The 26,848-nt window shown below is 46.4% G+C and overlaps 1 protein-coding gene across 2 annotated transcripts in view; it reads left to right on the forward strand.

The window, feature by feature from the left end:
• The first annotated feature begins 1,807 nt into the window (after positions 1 to 1,807).
• Positions 1,808 to 26,848, forward strand: part of tmbim1a (transmembrane BAX inhibitor motif containing 1a) — a 70,343-nt gene continuing 45,302 nt past the window's right edge. The window contains exon 1 of one of the 2 annotated variants that reach the window (XM_072580036.1): positions 1,808 to 1,942. The gene's annotated coding sequence lies outside the window, so the exon portion shown is untranslated. Of the gene's footprint in view, positions 1,943 to 9,046; positions 9,167 to 26,848 lie in introns of those variants that run through there. The other variant, XM_072580037.1, reaches the window with a different exon arrangement.

Raw genomic sequence — 26,848 nt, forward strand, 5'->3', positions numbered from 1 at the left:
GTTTGCAGATGACACCAAATTGGGTGGTATAGTAGACAGTGAAGAAGGTTTTTTTTAAGATTACAAAGGAATCCTGATCAAATGGGTCAATGGGCTGAAAAATGGCAGATGGAGTTCAATCTGGATAAATGTGAGGTATTGCATTTTGGTACAACAAGCAAGGGTAGGGCTTATACAGTTGATGGTAGGACCTTGGGTAGAGTTGTAGAACAGAGGGACCTCGGGGTATAGATACATAATTCTTTGAAGTTTGCATCACATCTAGACAGGGTGGTTAAGATGGCATTTGCCATGCTTGCCTTCATTGCTCAGACGTTTGCGTATAGGAGGTGGGGAGGAGAAAAGCTTACGTTCGAAACATCGACTCTCCTGCTCCTCAGATGCTGACTGACTGGCTGTGCTTTTCCAGCGTGACACGTTTTGACTCGGTATAGGAGTTGGGTAGGTGGAAGTGAGGACTGCGGATGCTAGAGATCAGAGTCAAGAGGAGAGTGGTGCTGGAAAAGCACAGCAGGTCAGGCAGTATCTGAGGAGCAGGAAAATTGACATTTCAGGCAAAAGCCTTTCATCAGGAGTGGTATACGAGTTGGGTAGTCATGTCAAGGTTGTACAGGACATTGATGGGACCTCTTTAGGATTAGAACCCCGACAGTGTGGAAACAAGCCCAACAAGTCCACACCAACCTTCCGAGGAGTAACCCATCCATTCCCATTCCCCTACCCTATATTTACCCCTGACTAATGCACCTAACTTATCCATCCCTGAACACTATGGGCAATTTAGCATGGCCACTTCACCCTGACCTGCACATCATTGGATTGTGGGAGGAAACCAGAGCACCCGGAGGAAACCCGCACAGACACAGGGAGAATGTGCAAACTCCACACAGACAGTCACCCGAGGCGGGAATCGAACCCTGGTCCCTGGTGCTGCTAACTGTGCCACTCTTCTGGAATACTGTGTCCAGTTCCGGTCAGCCAGTTATAGGAAGGATATTATCAAGCTGGAGAGGTTTCAGAAGAGATTCACCAGGATATTGCCGGGTATGGAAGATTTGAGTTATAAAGAGAGGTGGAATTGGCTGGGACCTTTTTCACTGGAGTGTAGGAGGTTGAGAGGTGACCTTATAGAAGTATATAAAATTATGAGGGGTATGGATAGGATTAATAGTAGGTGTCTTTTCCCTGGGAAAGGGGATTTCAAGACTAGGGGGAGTATTTTCAAGGTGAGAGGAGAGAGATTTTAAAAAGCATGAGGTACTTTTTTTACACAGAGGATGGCTTGCGTGTGGAATGAACTTGCTGAGGAAATGGTGAATACAATTACAAGGTTTAAAAGACACTTTGTTAAATTCATGAATAGGATGGGTTGATGGGTATGGGCCAGGAGCAGACAGGTGGGACTAGTTTAGTTTGGAATTATGTTCTGCAGGGACTGGTTGAACTGAAGGGTCTGTTTCTGTGCTCTATAAGAAAATTGGGAGTGAGAGGGAGAGAAACTCCTTTACTCAGAGTGCGCTGCCTGGGAGACTGATTCCACAGGAGGCTTCCAAAGAGAGCTGGAGATATACTTGAAAGTGATGAGGGGGGCTGGAGAGTGGGGCAAGCTGGGTATCTCTTTCAGGAACCAGTGCAGACACGATGGGCCGAATGATCTCCATTTGCAACGTCAAAGAGCAGAGGGGTTGGGATCAGTCCGACTGCCGTACCCACAGAGCTAGTACAGGCTGTGCGGGCCGAATGTCCCGTCTTGAGCTGTTGCTTGGTTCGAGCGCCGTGTCTCCGGCAGAGGGGGCCCGCCGGCCGCTCTCCCCACCCACCCAGACAGACAGACAGACAGAGAGAGAGAGAGAGAGACAGACACAGACCCAGGGAGGGACCCAGCCTGCTCGGGGCAGGGCGACTGAGAGCCTCCAGCCCGGAGCACACAGCAGCGATCCCGGTGAGTTTCAAACTTTCCTCCAAACTCCTGCTCAACTTTTAGGCAAGTTCTTGTTTCGCTGTTTGGGGAGTGGGTGGGGAGGGGAGCAGCCCTCAAACCCGACCAGATCCTCGGGAGATTTATTAGAAGAGGAAGGAACAGTTGGCAATCGAAAAGAGACCCACGATTCCCGACTGCAAGGTTCCAGAGAAAAGGAACTCAACCATCCCCCTGACATTTTTCGAATCCCCAGCAGGACAAGCTTGTGGGAGGAGCAGCTCCCCATCGTCCCCTGGCCAACCCGCGGCTGCTCTCGGCCTCTCGGGGTTTCTCATCCTGGCCAGCCCGCTGGCCCACCTTTCCCCAGACCCTGACCTCCCACACTCCCTACTGCCCTACCCCCCCCCATCCCCACCCTCCCCACTGATCCCCGTCCTCCCCACTGATCGCCATCCTCCCCACCGATCCCCATCCTCCCCACCGATCCCCATCCTCCCCACTCTCCCCACTGATCCCCATCCTCCCCATCCTCCCCACTGATCCCCATCCTCCCCACCGATCCCCATCCTCCCCACTCTCCCCACTGATCCCCATCCTCCCCATCCTCCCCACTGATCCCCATCCTCCCCACCGATCCCCATCCTCCCCACCGATCCCCATCCTCCCCACTCTCCCCACTGATCCCCATCCTCCCCACTCTCCCCACTGATCCCCATCCTCCCCACCGATCCCCATCCTCCCCACTCTCCCCACTGATCCCCATCCTCCCCACTCTCCCCACTGATCCCCATCCTCCCCACCGATCCCCATCCTCCCCATCCTCCCCACTGATCCCCATCCTCCCCACTGATCCCCACCCTCCCCACACCCCCCACACCCTCCCCACACCCTCCCCATCCTCCCCACACCCTCCCCATCCTTCCTTCGATCTCCAGGTCCCCACCTCCCCTAGTCCTCACCCCCCATTCCACCCTCACCACTAAACCTCACCCTCCCACTACTCTTCACCCCCCCCAAATTCCACACTACCTCATCCATCACCTACCCTGTTTACCCCTCACCTTCCCTCTCCTACTCCAACCCCCCACTCCTCTCCTTCCCTCGCTCTATCCCTTGCCTTCCCCCTTTTCCACCCTCTCTACCCTCCCTCCTCCTCCATTTCCCCTTGTCTTTCCAATCCTCCCCCTGCATTGTCTACAGTCACTCTTTCGATGTAATGGTGAATATGTGTCCAACCTAACCATGATTACTACTTGGATGCTGCCTGAACTGCTGTGCTCTTCCAGCACCACTAATCCAGAACATGATTGCCTTTAGTCAGTCCATTGCCTGAGCAGCTTGGGGTGGCCTTGTCTGCGATTGAGATCGACTGTGATTCTTGCTGGTCAGTCTTGTGCAATGTTTCAGTTTGAACCTCCCGAACTTTAAAGAGCGTTGCATTTCTCCGGTGTCTTCTTTTTCACAGCCACAGGAAACTTTGAAGTACTTCACAACAAACAAAACAAAGTACTTTTTTAAGTGCTGTGAATTGGAAAATATGGCAGCTCATTCGGACGTGACCAAGTTTGCAAACGTAAAATAAAACATCTGTGAATACAAGATTTCTGAGTCAAACAACAGCAGAAATTACTGGGGAAGCACAGCAGGCCTGGCAGTAATCATTGCTGTCTGGTCATTGGGTGGCACAGTGGCTCTGTGATTAGTACTGCTGCTTTACGGCACCAGGGACCCAGGTTTGATTCCAGTCTCAGGTGACTGTCTGGGGTTTGCACAGTCTCCCCGTGTCTGCGTGGATTTCTTCCCACAGTCCAAAGATGTCAGATGGAGTTTAATTCAGATAAATGCGAGGTGCTGCATTTTGGGAAAGCAAATCTTAGCAGGACCTTAGCAGAACAAAGAGACCTTAGAGTACAGGTTCATAGCTCCTTGAAAGTGTAGTTGCAGATAGATAAGATAGTGAAGAAGGCATTTGGTATGCTTTCCTCTATTGGTCAGAGTATTGAGTACAGGAGTTGGGAGGTCATGTTGCGGCTGTACAGGACATTGGTTAGGCCACTGTTGGAATATTGCGTGCAATTCTGGTCTCCTTCCTATTGGAAAGATGTTGTGAAACTTGAAAGGGTTCAGAAAAGATTTACAAGGATGTTGCCAGGGTTGGAGGGTTTGGGCTATAGCTGAACAGGCTGGGGCTGTTTTCCCTGGAGCATCAGAGGCTGAGGGGTGACCTTATAGAGGTTTACAAAATTTTGAGGGGCATGGATAGGATAAATAGGCAAAGTCTTTTCCCTGGGGTCGGGGAGTCCAGAACTAGAGGGCATAGGTTTAGGGTGAAAGGGGAAAGATATAAAAGAGACCTATGGGGCAACTTTTTCACACAGGGTGGTACATGTATGGAATGAGCTGCCGAAGGAAGTGGTGGAGGCTGGTACAATTGCAGCGTTTAAGAGGCATTTGGATGGGTATATGAATAGGAAGGGTTTGGAGGGATATGGGCCGGGTGCTGTTAGGTGGGACTAGATTGGGTCGGAATATCAAGTCGGCATGGACGGGTTGGACCGAAGGGTGTGTTTCCATGCTGTACATCTCTATGACGGTATGTGTAGGTTAGGGTGGATTGGCCATGGGAAATTGTCTGTAGTGTTTAGGGATGAAGGGCTTTTGCCCGAAACATTGATTTTCCTGCTCTTCGGATGCTGCCTGAACTGCTGTGCTTTTCCAGCACCACTCTAATCTAGAATGTAGTGTTTAGGGATGTGCAGGTTAGGGTAGATTGGCCGTGGGAAATTGTCTGTAGTATGCAGGCTAGTGGGTTAGCCCTGGGAAATGCAGGGTTACGGGAAGGGGGTTTGATTCCACCCTCAGGTGACTGTCTGAGTGGAGTTTGCACATTCTCCCTGTGTCTGTATGGGTTTCCTCTGGGTGCTCCAGTTTCCTCCTGCAGTCCACATGATGTGCAGGTTAAATGGATTAGCTCTGGAAAATATGAGGTTAAGGATAGAATGGGGGACGGGATGCTGTCCAAAGGATTGGAAGGGCCAAATGGCCCGCTTCCACACTGTAGGGATTCTATGATTTCTGTTTGTTTTTTTTTGCTTATTTTTTCCCCAGCACCCATGGTGTGTGTGTGCAGGTGTGAGACACAGTGAGAGACACAAGGTGCACGAATCTTTATTCAATTTCCACCACCAGTAAGAAAGGAAAACACGCAAGTGGCCAGTGACAAGCAGTGCCCTTTGCAAAAGGCAATGCTGTGTGATCAAACAGTGAAGGGGAGGTCAGGGACTAAATCAAATAGAGTTGGAGGGGGAAATAATGCACTCCACTCCCTGTAGTGCGATTTCTGTTTGTGATGTTGAATGAAGGGCAATCATTGGTTAGAACAGTAACCACTCCCCTGCTCCTCTTCAAAATAGTGGGCTTGGGATCTCCTCTATCCTCCAGAGAGGGCAGATAGAGTCTTGCTTTACTCTCTCGTTTGAAAGCCAGTCCCTCTGACAGTGCAGCACTCCCTCAATCAGTCAACCTCCTCTGAACTACCTCTAATGTTTTCACATTCTTTAATAAGTAAGGTAACCAAACTGTACATAGTATTCACAATGTAGGAGCAAATTACTGCAGATGCTGGACTCTGTACAGGATATAGAGCTGAAAATGTGTTGCTGGAAAAGTGCAGCAGGTCAGGCAGCATCAAGGAGCAGGAGAATCGATGTTTCGGGCATGAGCCCTTCTTCAGGAATGAGGAAAGTGTGCCAAGCGGACTAAGATAAAAGGTAGAGAGGAGGCCTCCTCTATATTGGGGAGACAGGCTGCCTACTTGCGGAACGTTTCAGAGAACACCTCTGGGACACCCGGTCCAACCGCCCCATGGCTCAATACTTCAACTCCCCCTCCCACTCCACCAAGGACATGCAGGTCCTTGGACTCCTCCATCGCCAGACCATAGCAACACGACGACTGGAGGAAGAGCGCCTCATCTTCCGCCTAGGAACCCTCCAACAACAAGGGATGAATACAGATTTCTCCAGCTTCCTCATTTCCCCTCCCCCCACCTTGTCTCAGCCCCAACCCTCAAACTCAGCACCACCTTCCTAACCTGCAATCTTCTTCCTGACCTCTCCGCCCCCACCCCACTCCGACCTATCACCCTCACCTTAACCTCCTTCCACCTATCGCATTTCCAACGCCCCTCCCCCAAGTCCCTCCTCCCTACCTTTTATCTAAGCCTGCTTGGCACACTTTCCTCATTCCTGAAGAAGGGCTCATGCCCAAAACGTCGATTCTCTTGCTCCTTGGATGCTGCCTGACCTGCTGCGCTTTTCCAGCAACGCATTTTCAGCTCTGATCTCCAGCATCTGCAGTCCTCACTTTCTCCTCTATACAGGATATAACTAATGTTGAAGATCACTGCAGGTCAGAGAGCAAGCGAACATTTTGCAGACTCCAAACATTAGTGTGCTGTCTGACCCGCTGTGATCTCCAGCATTTGTTATTTTCTGTATTCACAATGTTGGCTCAGCATGCCGTGTGTAACTGAACCATAAAATCGTTACTTTTCAGTTCAATTGCTTTCATAATAGCTAGCATCCCATTAGCCTTCCTGACCATTTGCTGAACCTTTTATACTAACTTTTCATGACTCCTGTGCTAGAACAATTAGATCCTCTGTACCTTGGAATTCTGCAGTTATTTATCCCGCCAAAGTGAACAAGTTCACATTTTCCCACGTTTTTCTCGATCTGCCAGATTTCCGCCCAGTCACTGACTCTATGAAACCCATCTGCAACTTCCTTAGGTCTTTTTCACAACCTGTCCTGTCTTCTGCGAAGTGAGCTCCTCTTGCCTTTGCTCCTCTTACCCAAGTGAATGAAGTAAACTGTCAAAGGTTGAGGCTACAGCACAGACATCTGTGGGACACCCCTCGTCACATTCTGCCAATCAGATAAAGACCCTTTTATGCTCACTGTGTTGACAGTTAATCATCTATCCATGTCTGTATGACACCCCTACACTATGATGTTTTATTTTTTCCAAGTACCTCAGATGTAGCACAATATCAAGTGTTCTCCGAACATTCAAGTACAGTCTGTCCACAAGATTCCCTTCCCTCAAGTCCCCCCCTCAGCCCCTCACCATCCTGACTTGGAAATATATCGCTGTTCCTTCAGTGTCGCTGGGTCAGAATCCTGGAATTCCCTCCCTAAGGGCATTGTGGGTCTACCCACAGCACATGGACTGCAGCGGTTCAAGAAGGCAGCTCACCCCCACCTTCTCAAGGGGCAACTAGGGACAGGCAATAAATGCTGGGCCCAGCCAGTGACACCCACATGCCACAAATAAATAAAGATAACCCTTCAAACAACACCAGTAATTTGGGTCAATGTAATTTCTGTTGAACAAAGCCTTGAGGTGTTCTAAGTTCTCAGGCGTAACTTCCATTACGATTGCTTCTTATTCCTTTCCCATGACAGACGTCAAACTAACTGTCTGATAGATTCTGCTTGACTGTGGATCTGAGCTCATCGTTAACCCTGAAAGTGACTTATCAGCCTGACTTCTTACAGCCCCTTTCATTACCTGCTGATATCAGAATATTCCTTACAGTTAATTAAATACTTTTGATGGATAGTTCCAGCTGTAACTTAGGAAATGCAGATGCCAATTTGTGTAGAGCAAGATCCCACAATCAGCTTTGATTGAATTTTAAAAAATGAAAGAACTGCAGATGCTGGAAATCAGAAACAAAATCAGAAATTGCTGGAAAAAAACTCAGCAAACCTGGCAGCATCTATTGGATGGGATATTGGGAAGTGTCTTTGTCCAGAGCAAATCCATATTTCTCTTCATTTGTAGACTCCCTACAGTGGGGAAACTGGCCATTTGGCCCAACAGGTCCACACTGACCCTCTGAAGAGTAACCCACCCAGACCCATTCCCTTGCTACTCTACTTTTACCCCTGACTCATGCACCTAACCCATACATCCCTGAACACTATGGGGCAATTTAGCATGGCCAATTCACCTGACCTTTGGACTGTAGGAGGAAACTGGAGCACTCGGAGGAAGCCCTCGCAGACACAGGGAGAATGTACAAACTCCACACAGACAGTCACCCGAGGTTGGAGTCGAACTCTGGTCCCTGGTGCTATGAGGCAACAGTGCTTACCACTGAGCCACCGTGCTGCCCCTTTGTTAGGCAAGGAGGTGAGAATGCTTCGTTCCCCAACCAGACTGGGTCGTTGGGGGTTAACATACAGACAAACCATAATCTTAATGGCAGGACAGGCTCAAGTGACTGAATGGCATCCCTCCAGTTCCTGGTCCTAAAGGAGTGACAATTATGGAACCTGTTTAGTGCTGACACATGCAGGTCCTGTTCCGAGGGAGGTGTGTGCGCTAACAGTGGAGGATAGGGATGTCACAAAGTGAGGAGTTGAGGGCATGAGTGGAGTAAATTTGTACAGATTAACACTCTTGGGGCCTGTTTAATTGATAGTTTCTCCGTTCCCACCAACACCCACTTGACTACAACACCAATTACCTCCAAGACAATTTCCAAATTAACGTGGTGTAGTGCCAACCTTGGGATGGCCCCCAGCAGTTCACAAACTCTGACAATGCGGCACGCCCTCTCTACTGGCCCTCTGATAGTTTGGCACTCCACCCTCAGTATTGACCCTCTGCCAGTGTGGCACTCCCTCAGTACTGACCCTCTGACAGCGTGGTGCACCCTTAGTGCTGACCCTCCAATAGTGCGGCATTCCCTCAACACTGACCCTCCGACAGTGCGGCATTCCCTCAACACTGACCCTCTGACAGTGCGGCACTCCCTCAGGACTGACCCTCTTGACAGTGCGGCACGCCCTCATTACTAGCCCTCCAACAGTTTGGCACTCAACCGTCAGTACTGACCCTCCGACTGTGCGGCACTCGGTCAGCACTAACATTTGTAGCTGAGATTATGTTCTCAAATCTCTGTATCAGGCCTCAGTTTTAGGACTTTTATCTTTGCTGCTCCATCCACTCAAACAGAGCCAAAGTTGATGACTCATTGTGACTCAGGTTTTCACTGGGCGTTAACTGCAGCTCCAGCATATATATCCCTATAGTTGGGGAATGAACTTTCACGATGACACTGTCGCAGAATCTGGTGCTAAAAACCAATTGAAGGAAAACCATTTTAGTTTCTGTGTTGGAGGATGCTGTGAATGTTCTGGGGAGGAGGTACAAATCCCACCCAAGCGGCTGGTGAGATTTAAACTCAATTCATAAAATGAGGAAGTGCTTTGGATAACAGTAAGAATGAAACTGGCATCAGTTGTCGTGAAAAGCCTAGTCTTTATGGTGTCTGGTTTATAAGTTGTCAGCTTTGTGGTTCATTCTTAACTGCGTCTGGCCAAGCAAACCTCTCAATTCAAGGAGTCCGGGGCAGGCAACAAATGTAGGCCTTCCCAGTGAACACACCCACATCCCATGGGTGAAAAAGAAACATTTGTTGAGCATTTTTTTTTTGAAGTTGCGTAACACGTAATATTTGTCATGTGTGCACAGGGTTAGGAATTTCTGAAGTGGTCAGTCAGATGATGGAACTGTAAACAAACTCCATGCCTTCTCTGATTCCCAGCACTCTGCACATTGTTAATAGAACATCATCAGGAGCCATTGCGTCCATCCTCGATCCGGCCAGTTAGTCCCACTCCCTCACACTTTGCCAACAACCCTGAGAGATTTCTTTGGTCCCGAGTATTTATTTGATTTCTCTGTTGAATCTGCTCCAGCTGCCTGTTGAGGCAGCATTTACCAGATCACACCTACAGCCTTGAATCTCTCAACTTTGTGACTAAGGGCTTATGTCTGAAATATCGACTGTCCTGCTGCTTGGGTGCTGCCTGACTTGCTGTGCTTTTCCAGCACCACACATTTCGATTCTGATCTCCAGAATCTGCAGTCCTCACTTTCTCCTACTCACAGGTATCAAGGTGCCTCTCCCTCGACAGTCCATCCAGCCCAGTTTCCACAGTGTCAGAGAATTCTGAGATGCCATTGCCATTCCCAAACTCCATTTCCCTTGAAACAAGGAAGAACGTAAACTTTCCATCTTCTCTATTGGAGTAGTGTTGACATATTATGTTTCAGCCATGATCATGGAGTCATGGCAATGTACAGCACAGAAACAGACCCTTCAGTCCAACTCATCCATGCCAACCAGATATCCTAACCTAATCTAGTCCCATTTGCCAGCACTTTGCCCATATCCCTCTAAGCCTTTCTTATTCATATACCCCTCCAGATGCCTTTATAATGTTGTAATTGTACCAGCTTCCACCACTTCCTCAGGCAGCTCATTCTATTCACGCACCACCCTCTGTGTAAAGTGAATGCTAGAACAGGCTCGAAGGGCTGAATGGCTTACTCCTGCTCCTGTGTTCGATGTTGCTGTGTTGCTGTATTCCAATCCTGCAATTCCAATTCCAATCCAATCCTGAGACAGTGTGAGAGCGCGGATTAACTCCATTCTGAATGCTCTCGGAACTGAACAATGAAGGCAGTACAGCACAGGAACAGGCCCTTCGGCCCACCAAGCCATGATATTTTATTGAAATGAAAATTCCTTTCCCTCTACGCAGTCCATATCCCCCGATTTGCTATCTATTCTTGAATCTTTCAAGGTGCCTCTTCTACATTGCTGTTTATCTACCTCCTCCACCACCACCTCTGGCACTTACCATCCCTGTGTTTAAAAAAAACCTGCCTCTCACATCACCTTTAAACTTAACCTGTTTTACCTTAAACCTGTGTCCCCCCCCTAGCAATTGATACTTACACCCAGTGAAAAATGTCAGGGGATTCAATGATGGTGATGCCATTGAATTTTGAGGCATGAGTGAGGTTAGATTGTCTCTTGTTGAAGGTGGTCATTGCCTGGCATTAGTATGGCATGAATGTAACTTTTCTCTAGTCAGCTCCAGCCTGGATATTGTTCAGATCTTGTTACGTTTGGACATGAACTGCTTCAGTCTCTGAGGAGTTGCAATTGGTGCTTAACATTGTGAGAGATTGACACATATTCACTTCACAACAGGAGACTGAACCTTCAATGTTACCCAGTTTGATCCATTGGATCCTCTAGAGCCTGATCCAGCAATGACTGCTCCCTCATTGGACTGGAGATGTGGTGTTGTTGGAGGTTGCTCCTCTCTGTCCCCATTACACCATGACCATGCCTGTCTCTCTAGTTCTTGGTCAGCCCTCATGTTAAGCATGGTGCTTCCTTGTGGGGGACTGACTACAAACAATACATCAGAGCTGGTTTGGAGTCACGGGTGTCTTGTGAGCTCAGTCTTCACCTTACAGCATCCCTCAGTGACAGAATCAGCTGTCAGTCTTTGTGAGGGATGGGCAGTGAACTGCCCCCTTTTTTCCATCTTTCTCAGTCTCCCCTTGAAGTGGCTCCTCTTGGACGATTTTGACCCTGGGCTGGATGAATCATTACATTGGTCTTTACCATGCAACTGTTTCTCATATGTTAATGTTAACAGAATGGACGTCTATAGGCGTTTTGAGGTTGTCTTTGAACTGTCTATATTTGTATAATGAATATGCCCTGTTATAACTGCTCTCTAATTCTGAGAGCTCCCTGTAATTTCCTTGCTAATTAATCTCTCTAGATTGTTGCTATTGAGGGTCTGTAGGAAAGAAAGAACCCAGCAATGTCACAGAATCTCTGCTGTTTCAGCTTTAATCAGACAGATGCTGTTCCTGACCCCTCTCGGACCCCCTACCCCCCCCCATCTCTGCAGCATCATAGTGTTCTTTCTTAACACTGCTATTCCTTCTCCTTCCGTTCTCTTCTGTCCTAGAAAGACGGTTTCCAAGTCCTGCCCTTTTGGAGCCAATTCTCTGCCACAGCTCTGGATGGAGGTTTGCTCGCTGAGCTGGAAGGTTCATTTCCAGACATTTTGTCACCCTACTAGGTAACATCTTCAGTGGGCCTCTGGGCAAGCACTGCTGATGATTCCTTCTTTCTATTTATATGTTTGGGTTTCTTTGAGTTGGTGATGTCATTTCCTGTGGTGATGTCATTTCCTGTTTTTTTCTCAGGGTTGGTAGATAGGGTCTAACTCAATGTGTTTATTGATAGAGTTCCAGTTGGAATGCCATGCTTCTAGGAATTCTCATGTGTGTCTCTGTTAGGAAAAGCCAAAGATGGATGTGTTGTCCCAGTCGAAGTGGTGTCCCTCCTTATCTGTATGTAAGGATACTAGTGAGAGAGGGTCATGTCGTTTTGTGGCTAGTTGATGTTCATGTATCCTGGTGGTTAGTTTTCTGCCTGTTTGTCCAATGTAGTGTTTGTTACAGTCCTTGCACAGTATTTTGTAAATGACATTAGTTTTGCTTGTTGTCTGTATAGGGTCTTTCAAGTTCATTAGCTGCTGTTTTAGTGTGTTGGTGGGTTTGTGGGCTACCATGATGTCAAAGGGTCCGAGTAGTTTGGCAGTCATTTCCGTGATGTCATTGATGTAGGGGAGAGTGACGAGGGTTTCTGGATGTGTTCCATCTGCTTGTTTGGGTTTGTTGCTGAGAAATTGGCAGAGTGTGTGTTCATTGAGTACCCATTCTTTGTGAATACACAGTATAGGTGATTTTCCTCTGCTCTGCGTAGTTCCTGTGCTGCTGGCTCAGTGGAATAATGTTCTGATGCAGCTTAGTTTGTGGGTGTTGCGATGATTGCTTCTGTAGTTCAATATTTGGTCCGTATGTTTTATTTTCCTGTAGACACTGGTTTGAAGTTCCCCATTGCCTGTTCACTCTACTGTGACATCTAGGAATGGCAGTTTGTTGTTGTTTTCCTCCACTCTGCAGTTGATCCAAGTTCCCCTGCAACCTGCAACATTCTTCCACACTGTCCACTACCCAACTGACTTTAGTTTCAGCTGAAACTTACTAATCCATCCACCTATGCCTGCATCAAAGTCGTTTATAAAAATGACAAACAGCAGTGGTCCTAAAACAGATCCTTGTGGCACACCACTAGTAACTGGACTCCAGGCTGAATATTTTCCATCAACCACCACTCGCTGCCTTCTTTCAGAAAGCCAGTTTCTAATCCAAACTTATAAATCACCCTCAATCCCATGCCTCTGCATCTTTTCCAAAAGCCTACCATGTGGAACCTTATCAAAGGCTTTACTGAAGTCCATGTATACCACGTCAACTGCCCTTCCCTCATCCACATTCTTGGTTACCTTTTCAAAAACCTCAATGAGGTTTGTGAGACACGACCTGCCCTTGATGAATCCATGTTGACTATCTGCAATCAAATTATTGCTTGCTAAATGATTATAAACCCTATCTCTTCAGAATCCTTTCCAAAACTTTTCCTATAGCTGACGTAAGGCTCACTGGTCTATAATTACCTGGGTTATCTCTGCTACCCTTCTTGAACAAGGGCACATTTGCAATCCTCTCATCCTTTAGTACTAAACCTGTAGACAATGACGACTCAAAGATCAAGGCCAAAGCCTTGGCCATCTCATTCCAGCTTCCCACAAAATTCTCAGAAAAATCCCATCCAGCCCAGGGGACTTGTCTACTTTCACACATTCTAGAATTGATAACATCTCCTCCTTGCTAACCTCAATCCTTTCAAGTCTAATAGCCTGTATCTCAGTCTTCTCCTCTACAAAATTCTCCTTTTTCTGAGTGAAAACCAATGAGAAATATAAGGGTGATAATACAATGAGAATAAGGGTGATGAACTTGGAACATGGATCAGTCCTTAGAACTGAGATGTTTTAGCCATTACGAAGACTTGGATATCAGAGGGGCAGGAATAGTTGTTAGATGTTCCAGGATTTAGATGTTTCAAAAAAAGGAAGGGAGGTAAAAGGTGGGGGAGTGGCTTTGCTAACCAGGAATAGTGTCACAGCTGCAGGAAGGGAGGGTGTCGAGGAGGGTTTGTCGACAGACTCAGTATGGGCGGAAGTCAGAAAGGAGCAATCACTTTATTGGGAGTTTTCTATAGGCCCCCCAATAGCAACAGAGACACAGCAGAGCAGATTGGGGCGGGGGGGGAGGGGTGGATTTTGGAAAGGTGCAGAAGTAACAGGATTGTTTTCATGGATGACTTCAACTTCCCTAATATTAATTGGAACCTACATAGTTCAAATAGTTTGGATGGAGCAGTTTTTGTCAGGTGTGTCCAGGAAGCGTTCTTGACTCAATATGTACATAGACTGACTAGAGGGTAGGCCATATTGAATTTGGTGCTTAGCAATGAACCAGGTCAGGTGTCAGATCTCTCGGTGGGAGATTCAGTTCGGTGATAGTGATCACAACTCCATGATCATTGCTATACTCATGGAGAGGGATAGGAGCAGATGGTATGGGCAAGAATTTAATTGGGGGAGGGGGAATTAAAATGCTGTTAGGCAGGAACTGGGGCACCTCGAATGGGAAGAGATTTTCTCAGGGAAATGCATGACAGGTTGTGGAGGTTGTTTAGGAAGCACTTGCTGATGTTCTGGACAGGTTTGTCCCACTGAGGCCACAAACTGCCATACCTAGATGTCACAGTAGAGTGAACAGCCAATGGGGAACTTCAAACCAGAGTCTACAGGAAAATAACACATACAGACCAAATATTGAACTACAGAAGCAATCATCCCAACACCCACAAATGAAGTTGCATCAGAATATTATTTCAACGACCCAACACCCACTGAGACAAAGAATGGATTGTAGGGTGAAGGAACCTTAGGTGACATCTAGTCAAGAGGAAGAAGGAAGCTTACTTAAGATTGAGGAAACAAGGATCAGACAGAGCCCGAGAAGGTTACAAGGTAGCCAGGAAGGAACTGAAGAATTGACTTAAGAGAGCTCGAAGGGGCATGAAAAAGCTTTAGAGGGTAGGATTAAGGAAAACCCTAAGGCATTGTACACATATGGGAGGAACAATAGAATGGCTAGAGTAAGGGTAGGGCTAATCAGGGATAGTGGAGGGAAATTGTGCCCGGAGGTAGAGGAGGTCCTTAATGAATATTTTGCTTCAGTATTCATGAGTGAGAGGGACCTTGTAGTTTATGAGGACAGCGTGAAACAGGCTGATTTACAGTGATAGAATCCTTACAGTGTGGAAACAGGCCATTAGGCCCATTCACACCGACCATCCGAAGAGTAACCCACCCAGATCCATTCCCCTACCCTATTACACCACCTTTATCCCTGACTAATGCACCTATGCTTGAACAGGTTGATGTTAAGGAGGAGGATATGCTAAAATTTAGAAATTAACTTGAGGATCGATAAGTCCCCTGTGCCAGATGGGATGTACCTAAGGTTAGTACAGGATGTGAGGGAAGAGATTGATGTCCCTTTGGCAATGATCCTTGTGTCCTCACTGTCCACTGGAGTAGTACCAGATGATTCTCTCATTCAAGAAAGGGAATAGGGATAATCCTGGGAATTACAGACCAGTCAGTGTTACATTTATAATGGGCAAATTATTGGAGAGGATTCTGAGAGACAGGATTTATGATTACTTGGAAAACCATAGTTTGATTAGAGATAGTCAGCAGGCTTTGTGAGGGGCAGGTCACACTCACAAGCCTTACTGAATTCTTTGTGACAAAACACATTGATGAAGGTAGAGCAGTGGATGTGGCGTATATGGATTTTAGCAAGGCTTTCGATAAAGCTCCCCATGGTCAGCTCATTAAGAAAGTTAGGAGTCATGGGATACAGGAAAACCTATCTGTCTGGACACAGAATTAGCTGGCCCATAGAAGGCAGAGGGTGGTAGTAGATGGAAACTATTCAGCCTGGAGCTCAGTGACCAGTGGTGTTTCACAGGGATCTGTTCTGGGACTTCTGCTCTTTATAAAAATCACAAATAACTTGGATGAGGAAGTGGAAGGATAGGTTAGTAAGTTTGTCAATGACATGAAGGTTAGTGGAGTTATGGATACTGTATAGGGCTGTTGTAGGTTGCAATGGGTCACTGACAGGATGCAGAACTGGGCTGAGAAGTAGCAGATGGAGTTCAACCTGAAAAAGTGTGAAGTGTTTTATTTTGGAAGGTCGAATTTGAATGAAGATTACAGGGTTAAAGGGAGGATTCTGTGCAGTATGGAGGAACAGAGGGATTTTGGGGTCAATGTCCCTAGATCCGTTAAAGTTGCCATGTAAGTTGATAGGGTTGTTAAGAAGGCATATGGTGTGTTGGCTTTCACTAGCAGGGGGATTGAGTTTAAGAACCATGAGGATATGCTGCAGCTGTACAGAGTCGAAGAGTGTGGGGCTGGAAAAGCACAGCCAGTTAGGCAGCATCCGAGGACCAGGAGAATTGACGTTTCGAGCATAAGCTCTTCATCAGTTTTCGTTGACTGTGATGTCCAGCATCTGCTGTTGCTCACTTTCTCCCTGCAGCTCTGCAGAGCCCTGGTTAGACCACACTTGGAATATTATGTTCAGTTCTGGTTGCCTCATTATAGGAAGGATGTGGGTGCTTTAGAGAGGATACAGAGGAGATTTCCCAGGATGCTGCCTGGACTGGAGGGCTTGCCCTATGAAGAAAGGTTGAGGGAGCTAGGGCTTTTCTCATTGGAGTGAAGAAGGATGAGAGGTGACTTGATAGAGGTGTACAAGGTAATGAGAGGCATATATAGAGTGGAGAGCCAGAGACTTTTTCCCAGGGCGGAATTGGCTATCATGAGGGGGCATCATTTTAAGGTGATTGGAGGAAGGTTTAGGGGAGATGTTATAGATCGGTTATTTATACAGAGAGTGGGGGGTTCATGGAATGCTCTGCCAGCATGGGAGTAGAGTCGATACATTTGGGTCATTTAAGTGACTCTTGGATAGGCACATGGATGATAGTAAAATGAAAGGTATGTAGATTAGTTTGATTTTAAATTAGGATAAAAGGTCGGAACAACATTGAGGGCAGAAGGGCCTGTACTGTGCTGTGTTCTCTGAAAGTTGATACCAGTGAGGCGGCTGGATTGGTGCTTCACATCTGGCCTTTTGGAGTAGAATCTCTACAGGGTGGGTGCAGGCCATTCAGACAATTGAGTCCTCGCTACTCTTCCGAAGATTATCGCACCCAGACCCGACTTTCACCCTGTTCCTGCATTCCTCATGGCTCATCCAGCCAACCTGCACATCCCTGAACACTATAGGCAATTGACCGAAGCATTGTTACTCAATGTGGCCCTAGATGTAACTCCTACCCCATAGTAATGCTGATGATTCCTCGCTATCCTCTGCATTGAGTCTGTTCTGCTAACCATGGCTGACCTGCAACTCAACCTCATATAGCCACTTTCACCTCACAGAGCAGGCTCAATGGGCTGAACGGCCGCCTCCTCCTATTCCTTATGCTCTCATTCCTTAATGGCTGTATTCAGTATTAACCCTCTATAAAGCTGTAGCTCATTGTGACTTGCTAAGGGAATTAGCCACTAATGCTCTCAGTAATGCTCACATTCCAACAATGCATTTTTAACAACATTGAACACATTGTATATTAAAGAGAGTAGTTTCAACTTGGAGAGGTATTGGAGGGACGCAATGACTCTGACTCAGAAATTCCTGTCGCTGCTGGCATTTGTTTAATGTCAACATTTGAAGTGATACATTTGGAACGCTGTCCAGAGTCGGTGTAATTTGCAGGCACACCTGTGCCGTCAAGTATCTGACAGTAAAATCTTTAAATAATTCATGTGCTCTTGAATAACCAGTTTGCCTGCTGGAGAGGGAAGTCTCCAGCATTTGGAGCTGATCCAGTTGGTGACACGAATGCCTTTGGTTGGACTGAACAGCGGGTCAGAGTTGGCGAAATAGCAAGCTTGGAGGAGGATAAGAGGAGATTACTGAGATAGGGAAGGGTAAAACTGTGGAGAGATCTAATCACAAGGATTTTAAAATCAAGGCATTGCCACAACCAGTGCAACTCTTGGAGACATCAAACAGCGAGCAGGAGGAGGCCATTCGGCCCTTCGAGTCTGCTCTGCCATTCAATTGGACCATGGCTGTTCATCCAACTCAGTAACTTGTTCCCGCTTTCTCTTCATGCCCTTTGATCCCTTTAACTTCATGAGCTATATCTAACTCCTTTTTGAGAAAGATGAGCTGAGGAGTGACCAGGCCTTGGTGTGAATTTGGAGAATTTCTCCACCTTTAGGTTTTTTTCCCCTCACTTTGGTGAGAACTCGTTAATTGGCAGAGACTGATCATTGTGATTGATGACCAACTCCATGACTGCACCATAGTCCCAGCAGACCATAGGTTGCTCTCTCCATTCAGACAGGCTACTGGGGGTGAGGTTAACCAGATGGTCAGGTGAAGTTGGGTTAGGGGGTCCTTCATGGTAACTGTAGGATGAGTAGGATGGTGGAAAGCCAACAGCATGGATTTGGATTTTAGTCCTATCAGTGTTTCCTACAGTCATGTGATCAAACTGTTGAGCCCTCCAGTCTGACCCAGGACCAATATAATTCAGTCCTTGTCATGTGAATCTTGGGAACTGAGAGAAGTCTAAGATACAAATGAATGTGGGAGAGAGAGAGAGAGAGAGAGAGAGAGAGAGAGATGGCGGCTAAAGGAGGTGACGGAAACGTGACCTTTAAGATGAAAAGACAATGCCTGGGAATGAAAGTGGGAGGAGACCTGACTATAATTTCCTTTAAATGTCAAGGATAGGGTAAGGAAAAGCTTGTTAATGGAGGGCTGATGACAGGATAATTGGGATAAGTGACTGACTCAGCCCTCCGTTCTGACAGCATTGCAAACAGGATTCCAGAAAACATTAAAAAAACAGTCCAAACCCCCAAAGTCGGGGCATTGAGGGCAGAGGAGGTCATTCATTACAAATGTGCAACTCCACTCTACTTTCACTTCATCATCCCCTGATATTCTTCAGTTAACAAACCGAATAATCAAACTCCAATTTCAAATGAACAACCAACCCAATATCTGACCAGTTTATCCAGTTACAAACAGAGTTCCCATTGTCCACTGTCCTCCATGAGACATCCTCCCGATTTCACTCCTGGAAGCTCCAACTTGTAGTTTCCCACGGTGCACCTCCTCCCATCCCGCCCCAACCCTGTCACCCCACCCTGCCCCCAACCCTCTCACCCCACCCTGCCCCCAACCCTCTCACCCCACCCTGCCCCCACCCTACCCCCAACCCTCTCACCCCACCCTACCACCAACCCTCTCACCCCACCCTGCTCACACCCTCCCACCAACCCTCTCACCCCACCCTGCTCACACCCTCCCCCCACCTTGCCCCAAACCTCTCATCCCACTCAGCCCTCACCCTGCCCCAAACCTCTCACCCCACCCTGCCACCCCACCCTCCCCAACCCTCTCACCCCACCCTGCCCCCAACCCTCTCACCCCACCCTGCTCACACCATCCCCTCACCCTGCCCCAACCCTCTCACCCCATCCTCCCCAACTCCCTCACCCCACCCTCCCCAACCCCCTCACCCCACCCTGACCCCATCCTGCCCCTAACCCTCTGACCCCACCCTGCTCCCAACCCTCCCATCCCACCCTCCCCTAACCCTCTCACCCCTCCCTGCCCCCACCTTCCCGCCCCACCCACCTGCAAGTGAGAAGTCCATGATCCATGTGTACAGACCTTCTGACTTCTTCCTGAGGCACAGCACCCAGAACCGTTCCTCCAGTGCACAGCCCACAAGATTGAGCTGAGCAAGTTGGGGAGAAATCCCTGGTTTCCAATCCAATAGAGCGAGGGAGAGATGGTGGTGTAGCAGTATTGTTACTGGACTGCAATCTAGACGGCCAGTATGATACTGTGCACTGGGCTCAAATATTAGTACTGCAATCTTACTAGTGGGTGGCACGGTGGCACAGTGGTTAGCACTGCTGCCTCAGAGCGCCAGAGACCCGGGTTCAATTCCCGCCTCAGGCGACTGACTGTGTGGAGTTTGCACATTCTCCCCGTGTCTGCGTGGGTTTCCTCCGGGTGCTCCGGTTTCCTCCCATAGTCCAAAAGTGTGCAGATTAGGTGAATTGGCCACGCTAAATTGCCTGTAGTGTTAGGTGAAGGGGTAAATGTAGGGGAATGGGTCTGGATGGGTGTGCTTCGGCGGGTCAGTGTGGACTTGTTGGGCCAAAGGGCCTGTTTCCACACCGTAAGTAATCTAATAAATGGTGGATTTACACTCAGTTATTAAAATCTGGAATTATAAAGCTAGTCTTAGTGATGGCAACCATGAGAAGGTGAGGGAAGGAAATCTGGTCTGCCCTACACGTGACTGCAGGCTCTGCTCAAGGACAATTAGGGATGGGCAACAAAGGTTGGTCTTGCCCAGTGATGCCCACAAAAGAAAAATAAAAATAGCACTAAGGATGAAAAACACTTGATTGCGATGGTGCACAGGGGGGAAATCTGTAAAGTTGGAGAGATTTGAATTCTCACATGCACCTGGAGAAGCTAAATCATTTTGATTGTCGAGACAACATATTGTTCTAAGAAAATTGTCCCAGAACACTATTTTAAAACTGTAAAGGTAACAGGCCTGAATTAGTTAACAATATGAAGCAGCTTGCACATTATTAGATTAGATTACTTACACTGTGGAAACAGGCCCTTCGGCCCAATAAGTCCACACCGACCCTCCGAAGAGTAAACACCCAGACCCACTTCCCCTCTGACTGATGCACCTAACAGTATGGGCAATTTAGCATGGTCAATTCACCTGACCTGCACATCCTTGGGTTGTGGGAGGAAACCCACGCAGACACAGGGAGAATGTGCAAACTCCATGCAGACAGTCACCCAAGGCTGGAATTGAACCTGAGACCTTGGTGCTGTGAGGCAGCAGTGCTAACCAGTGAGCCACCATGATTATGCAATAAATATTGATGTTAGAATGTTTTAAATTAAAGGGAGGCAAACAGGAGCTTAGAGAGAAGCTGATCGTAGTTAATTGAGCTGATGTGTTAAAGAGTGTATTCCAAGACACACAGTGGGAAGTATTCGGAGCATTATCTGGTACAGAACAAAACAAATGGTAAATGCCCCTAAAAGGCAAAAGCCCCATCTGTGTTGTTAAGCAACCTCACTCAACGATAAGGCAATAGGCTGAAAGAAAATGTTTGGACAAACTTGAGGAAAAGTTGAGATCCCAGTGGACTGGGAGAGTTGTAAAAAGCAACAAAGAAACACAGGGAAAGTGAAAAGAATCTGGAGGAAATCTACAAGTGTCAACAAAACAAATACCAAACGTCTTTCTCAATCTTTGAAAGTTAAGGGAGTGGGAGGGTAAATCTGGGCGTTTGAGGTAAAGACTAACTCGATTGGGAAATAAACCAATAGCAAATTGTTCAAGAAAATTGTTTTCACTATGGAAGGAAAGGTCAAAGTACCAGCACGACAGGAAAGCTAGAACATCGTTAAGGAGAGCAATCACACCACACCACACAATAAGTAAAAGAAAGTAGTGGGTAAAGCAGAACTTAAGATGAATAAATGACCGGGAACAGGAAAGAAATGAAATGAGGAGGTTGCAGGTATGTCAGTCATCCATCTCCAAAACTCTCTCAGCACAGGAATCGTGCCCTTACATTCCCAAATCACAAATCTCACTCCATTATTGCAGAAGTAAGAGAGGGAGATCACTGACTGATCCCTGGCCTGCCATCTTCTCCTCAATCATGGGAATGTGTTAATGATCTGGGGTTTTTTTAAGCGGGAGACAGTTTAAAAATTTGTCCGTGACATGAAATTTGGAAGAATTATGAACTGTGGGAGGTGGACAGTGTGGAACTCCAAAAGGACACTGACAAGTTGGTGGAACAGGTGAATATGTGACAGGTGATATTCAACATAGAGAAGCGATGTGTTGCACTATGGTTGTAAGAACATGGACAAACAATATGACATAAGGCTTACGATTGTAAAGAGGGAGCGGGGTGTTTTTGTGGACAAGGTTATTGAAAGTGGCAGGATAGGGGGAGAGTAGTTAATAAACCATTAGGTGTCATCTTTACTAATAAGGGCACAGAGTACAAGAGCAAGGAGGTGGTGCTGAACTTATACAGGCACTTGTTAGGCCTCAGCCTGAGGATTGTGTAGAGCCTTTAGGCACCACATTATCAGAAAGATGCCAATGTATTGGAGAGGGTGCAGAAGAGGTTTATGAGAAGGTTCCGGGGATGAGGTTGGATCAGAGAAGTTAGGATTGCTCTCCTTGGAGAGAAGACTAGAAGGAGTTCTAGTGGAAGGTGTCAAAATTGTGAAGGGCTGGACAGTGCAGGTATGGAGAAACTGTTGCTGCTCGTAAAATGACCAAGACAGAAAGAGTATAGATTTAAATTGATTTGCAATGTAGCAAATGTGAGATGAGAAACAGCATTTTCTTTTGATGGCAGAGGCCTAGTGGACTGTTAATCCAGAGACCCAAGTATTGTTCTGGGGACCTGTGTTCACATCCCCCCTTGGCAGATGGTGGAATTTGAATTCAACAAAAATCTAGAAGAAGAGTCTAATGATGATCATGAATCCATTGTTGATTATCAGGAAAAACCCATCTGGGTCACTGATGTCCGAAAGGAAAGGAAATCTGCCATCCTTACCTGGTCTGGCCTGCATGTGACTCCAGACCCACAGCAAAGTGGTTGACTCTCAGCTGCCCTCTGATGGACAATACATGCTGGTCTAGCCAGCGATACCCTCATCCAATGAACAAATAATAAAAATATAAGTAGTTAGGGAATGGAATGCACTGCCAGAATATGTGGAGAAAGTAAGTTTGGTTGAGGCATTGAATAATGATTTGAAAGGAAACAATTCATAGGGTTAAAGAGGAAAGGCGGGAGAGTGGCAATATATCGAGATGCTTGGTTGTAAGTCAGTGCAGATATGATGGGCTGAATAGTCTCCTGTGTCAAGATGAGAGTGGTACTGGAAAAGCACAGCAGGTCAGCAGCATCCAAAAAGCAGGAAAATCGACGTTTCAGGTAAAAGCCCTTCATCAGGAATGAGGCCATCAGGAACTGAGATAACTGACCTTCAAAAACCATTTGATTGAAGTGTATAAGCCTCTGAACAGCCTTGACAGCATGGGCTTGGGAAGGGATATTACCTCTCGTGGGTCAGCCCAGGGCTAGGAGGCACTGTTTTAAAATTACAACGGAGATGGGGATATTTTTCTCTGTGCACTGTTCATGTTTGAAACTCTGTACCTCAGAAGGTGGTGGAGGTGGAGGTGGAGTTGGATAGATTCTTGTTAGACAGGGCAGTCATGCACTCTTGAGGGTTGATGGAAAGGTGGAATTCGAAATACAAACCAGATCAGCCTTGATCTTACTGAAAGGCAAAGGAAGATTGAGGAGACAAGAGGTGTTCTTTCACTCCTATGTAATCTGTATGTTTGAATCTTCCTTTGTGCTAGATTTAAGTCCAACAAAGGGGAGCTTTCCCCCCAGTTCCCATTTTGTTGGAGAGAGGAGGGCTATCTACTTAGTGGCCTGATACAAGTCAATATGGTGGACCTCGTCTTCCGTAAAGCTTTTGTGCATGGCATAGTGGCTCAGTGGTTTGCACTGCTGCCTCACAGTGCCCAGGAACCTGGGTTCGATTCCACCCTCTGGTGACTGTCTGTGTGGAGTTTGCACATTCTCCCCGTGTCTGCGTGGGTTTCCTCTGATAATCCAAAAATGTGCAGATTATTTGGATTGGCTGTGCTCAATTATCCATCGTGTACTAGGCTAGATGGTTTAGCCATGGAAAACTTAGTGTTGGCGGTGATGGGTTGCTCTTTGGAGCCGAAAGGTCTGCTTCCACACTGTACAGTTTCTATGATTTTAGATACAGTGCTTTATAGCAGAATTGTGAGTAAAGCTGGAAGCTACGGAGTAGAAACAACAGAAGCATGAATAGGATGTTGTGTGGGAAATGGGGAACAGAGAAGATGGCTATTGGCTGTTTTTTTTAGGTTGAAGAAAAGTGGAGATCCCTTGGTGACAGTGTTTGGGCCACAGTTTTTCCTGATTGCTATTCATGACTAGACTTTGATGAACGGGGCACAGATATGAAATTTGCACACAGTGCAACATTTGGAAATACTGTGAACTGGAAGGGAAATAGCATACAACTTCAGAAGGAAATAAAATTGAATGCAGAGAAGTGTGAAGTGAATTGTTTTGGCCGAAAGACTAGAGAGGGAGAAGGTAAAATAAAAAGTACTGTTCTAAAAGGCTGCTTTAAACTCTGAAGTGGTGGGCGGGTGTTCCAGGGAAGTTAATACAGTTTCAAAATGAAGTGACGTGGGAATGAGGAAACAGTCAGGAATCCTACTACAGACACAACAGGCAATGGCAAAGCTGTAAGCCAGAGAAATATTAATAAACAGGTGAATAAAGCATCAGTGCTGAGGGGCAGGTTACAGAGTGTGACCCAGATAAAACGAGCATAAGGAATAATTTAAATGAACTGTTGTTGGAGATGATGATATATTATCATCACTGAGACATGGCTGCGGGATGGTTGGGACTGGGACCTAAAAATAGCAGATTGTTAAATTTACAGGACAGTCAGGGAGAATGGCAGAGGGGGTGGAAATAGTCTTACTGATTAGAAACAAAATTACTTCAATGATGAGGGAGGTTATAAAGTGGGAAAGGCATTCAGTAGACACCAAATGGGAGAACTGAGGAACAGTAAAGGATCTAAAACTGTGATTAACCTTGTGCACAGACTGGACGCTCTGTCATGCTGATTTGTATAAAAGCAGAAATTAGGCAAGTGTATATTTTAACTTTTTCATAGACTGGAAGAGACAGACAAGGACCTGTCAGAAAGGCAGTGAGTTTATGCAGCGTGTCTGGGATATTGCTGTAGGAACTTATGTTCTGGATGCAACAAGGTGACAAGCAATATTGGACTTGGTAATGAACTGGATTGAATTAGTAACCTAATAATTCATGATCATTTATCAAATAGTTATAACAAGATTAATTTCAATGTAGCATTTGAAAGCAAAAAGCATGAATCAGTTTCTGGAGTTTTTAGTTTAGATAAGACGATTTAAACAAGATGAGACTAATAACTGAAGAACCACTGGAGAATGTTTAAAGAAACATTTAACACAGTACAAATCTTGTTTCTATTTCTGAGGGGGAAAAGCGCATTTCACAGAGTTAGGGGATTGCATAAAGCTGAAGGAAAGGGTTTACAAAAATGCAAAAGAGGAAGCACGGATCCTGCTAATTGGAAAGATACAAAGACCAGCAAAGGGCCAAAGAGCAGCTTCTAAGAGCTACCAGAAGGGATTATGAATGGAAACTTGCCAGGGCCATCAAATCAATAAGAAGCATTTTTATAGTTACATCAAGGGAAGGTGATGGTCAGAGCAATGTTGGCCCACCAAAGGCAGACAGTGGGGTATTGTCAGTGACTAGGTAATAACAAGGGCTGCAGATGCTGGAAACCAAAGTCTAGATTAGACTGATGCTGGAAAAGCACAGCAGGTCAGGCAGCATCCTGCTCCTCAGAGCTTTTCCAGCACCACTCTAATCTAGACTATTGGAGAAGTGGCATGCATATTCAATAAATACTTTGCTTCAGTATTTACAGAAAGGAAAGGGTAGCTTACTGGAAAACCCAAGGAAATTAATAGTGGAATAGGAACAGGGGACTGAAGAAAATTAATGGAAGTAAAATGTTGATGATGTGGAAATTAATGGAATTAAAAACTGACAAATTCCCAGGACCTGATGGTTTCCACCCGAAGGTGTTATAGGAAGGAGGGTAGCACATTGTGGATGCCCGAATGTAACCTTTCTGAATTGCCTAGATATTGGAGTTGTCCTTGTGGATTGGAAAGTTGCCCTTCACTCGGCTTTTTAAGGGGGATGAAAGAGGAAACCCAGGAAATTACAAACCAGTTATTCCAGTCAGTGGTGGAGAAATTGTTGGCCTCTAGAATCGAGGATGGAGCAACTGAATACCTTGATAATTTTGAGTTAACCAGGGAGAGCCTGAATGAATCAAGAGCAGTAGATCATGCCTGACCAACCTCATTGACATTTTGAAGAGGTGACTAAGGTAGTGAACATAGGAATATCTATGAATGTGTTCAAATGGACTTCCAGAAGGCATTTCATAAAGTCCTCCTTAAGAGACAATTAACTCAGGTAAAAGCCCATGGAATTGCAGCAAATAACTGACATGGCTGGGAAATTGGCCGAGTGGCAGATGACAGAATGTAGAGCTAATGGTCAAAGTGAGGATTGCAGATGAGAGTGCTGGTGCTGGAATTCCTGATGAAGGGCTTTTGTCTGAAACGTCAATTCTCCTGCTTCTTGGATGCTGCTTGACCTGCTGTGCTTTTCCAGCAGCACCACACCCTTCGACTCTAACCTCCAGCATCTGCAGTCCTCACTTTTGCCGTGTTGATTTTAACCTTACTGCAAAACCTCTTCCAAGGATGCCGACCTTGAAGAAGTTCTCCTCTCTAAAAGGATCTCAGTGGGTCTCTCTCTCACTGCACCCCCCAGATCATTTCCTCTGCCCTGTAGCTCTTCAGCCATGTCCTGAAGCAGACTCGCTACACAGCTATATCTCCTTCCTCAGTGTCTGCCTATAGAACCAGCTGATCCCTAATGGGGTAGGAGCATAACTTGGTAGGAAGTGACCAGTGGTGTCCTACAAGGATCTGTGTTAGGGCCTCAATTATTCACATAATTCATTAACAACTTGAATAAGTTGTTTAAAGTCATAGAAAGTCATTATTCAAATTTGCTGATGATGCAAAGTGAGATGGACCATGTAGATGTTGGCAAAAATTACAAAGGGATGTTGATAGACTGTGAATGGGCGAAACTATGGCATATGGAGATTAATGTAAGCAACTGTGAGGTTATCTATTTTGAACCAAAAAAAAGGATAAAT

Source organism: Chiloscyllium punctatum, chromosome 10 (genome assembly GCF_047496795.1).
Source record: "Chiloscyllium punctatum isolate Juve2018m chromosome 10, sChiPun1.3, whole genome shotgun sequence".
In the NCBI taxonomy this organism is placed as follows: domain Eukaryota; kingdom Metazoa; phylum Chordata; class Chondrichthyes; order Orectolobiformes; family Hemiscylliidae; genus Chiloscyllium; species Chiloscyllium punctatum.